Source organism: Anneissia japonica, unplaced genomic scaffold, assembly GCF_011630105.1.
Source record: "Anneissia japonica isolate Jap-2015-1 unplaced genomic scaffold, ASM1163010v1 scaffold287579_len849171_cov184, whole genome shotgun sequence".
NCBI lineage: Eukaryota > Metazoa > Echinodermata > Crinoidea > Comatulida > Comatulidae > Anneissia > Anneissia japonica.
Genome location: NW_022755335.1, coordinates 510,763 through 512,729, shown reverse-complemented (window position 1 = coordinate 512,729; position 1,967 = coordinate 510,763). Strand labels below are relative to the sequence as shown.

The 1,967-nt window shown below is 31.5% G+C and overlaps 1 protein-coding gene across 1 annotated transcript in view; it reads left to right on the top strand.

Annotated features, from left to right (window-relative positions):
• The window catches only part of LOC117123360 (protein prenyltransferase alpha subunit repeat-containing protein 1-like), a gene marked incomplete at its 5' end in the record, with an annotated part of 11,975 nt that overhangs the window by 8,873 nt on the left and 1,135 nt on the right, over nucleotides 1-1,967 (top strand).

The following is a 1,967-nucleotide window of genomic DNA, read 5'->3' as shown; positions in this document are numbered from 1 at the left end:
TATATATATACTGTCACAGATACCGTGATCATTACAGTCGATGCGCTTTAATAAATGTGATCATGTGGACCCTTTTCTTACCCCCAACACCGTGGAATATTTGTTTCGATCAAGCTGACTGTGAATCGAATCTATGTGGATCTGTTTTAAAATTAATTCATGGCTGCTATTAATGATTGTATTCCCAAAGTAAAAAGCAAAACACGAATGACACCTATGTGGATCAATTCAGAAATACAGTAATATCATTGTAACGTAAAAAACGACGCTCAGAAAAACATTAAAATAATCCTAAAAAATGTTTTGAGTAAATTATATAATTATTTTCTGGTACATGGTTTTATTCCAAGTGATTGGAAGCTCACAAATATCACTCCTGTATTTTTAAGCCTGGTAATAAGAATGAAATTAGTAATTATAGGCCCATATTCCCGTGTGTTCGATTGTTGGTAAAGTTCTCGAGCGTATAGTTGCTGATGAATTGCTTCCTATTTTCAGTAAGTTTTATTAGTCCATCTCAACATGGATTTACCCACCTTGTGTAACACAAACTGCATGCCTTTATTATGAATGGTCTAAAACATTTTGATGCTGTAAACCCACCTGATTTATGCTATTTTTCTAGATTGGGAAAATGCGTTTGATCGTGTGAGCCACGGTAAACTAATACAAAAACTTCATTATACGGGTAATTTTGGTCCTTCATTGGCCTAAGTCCTTCCTCTTGGGTAGATCCCAGCGAGTTATTTTGCGTGGTCAGATATCCGAGTGGATATGTACTTGGCTCGCTTCTATTTAATGCTTTTGTGTTCACCTCCCCATGGCAATATCATCACAAATTAGGCAATATACTGACGACAATTTTGTTGTCAAGAGAAATTAAAAGTGATCACGATTCTCGTCTACTCCAATATGATTTAAATTCTCTCCCATTGGTGCAATGAAATATGATGAAATTAAACTCTAATAAAAGTGCAAAGTCCTTTCATATTACTGTACTCGCAAAAGAAACTTTATTCCCCATATTACATATACTATTGACTCAGATCCTCCGTCTTGCAAAACTTCCCACACGTACCCCGGCTTAACTTTCCCTCATGATCTTTCGAATGTAAGATATTAACCACACCCAGGACGAAAACCACCCAAAATGGAATATATCATTGTTAATGTAGGGTGGGCAGTTGGGTGGACAATGTTGGGTTAGCCTGTTTTTATCATCTTCACAATAGGATAGATTACACTGTGACTTCCTATTATACGCCTTTAATTCATTCAACACTTTTGACAACATGCATGTATGTTAATAGGCTATCATTGTAGATATCAGTAATCACTGTGCTTAAAGTATGTATTTTAACACAACAATTAACTTCAAAGTTTCAAGTTGAAATTCAAGTGTAAAATGTGTAGAAAAGTTTTAATACATTTAATAATATTTAAAGTATTTGTCTAATATTTCAGTATTCTAAATTTATTTAAATTTCTAAAAGGACATATCTCTACTTCCTTTAAAAAATATTGTTTTCAATTAGATAGTTCCCTGTAATAATAATTTAAATGTAAAAAGTTATCCATTAATTAATGTAGCTTAATAAGATCTTACTATTTTATCTTCTTTTTATCTGTTTTCATTGAATTGTAGTAAAACCAGTATATTTCCTTGTGAATACTATGATATTAGACAAATACCATACCAAGAGAGAAAGAAAGTGTTATTAATGTATTAAAAAATTACTTAAAAAATTCATTTCAGCAAATGAAAACTACAAATGCCTTTAAATGGGCAATTATTTTATAGTGAATAGTTTTTCATCCAATTTCTTATTATTGTAAACATTTTTTTATGATGTATAGTAGGCCTATATTATTACATGCAGTTCTAATCTTCTTTAAATTCAAATTATTACTGTGCATGTCACTTTCCGAATCAAAACAGATAAAAAGATAAAATAGTAAGATCTAAC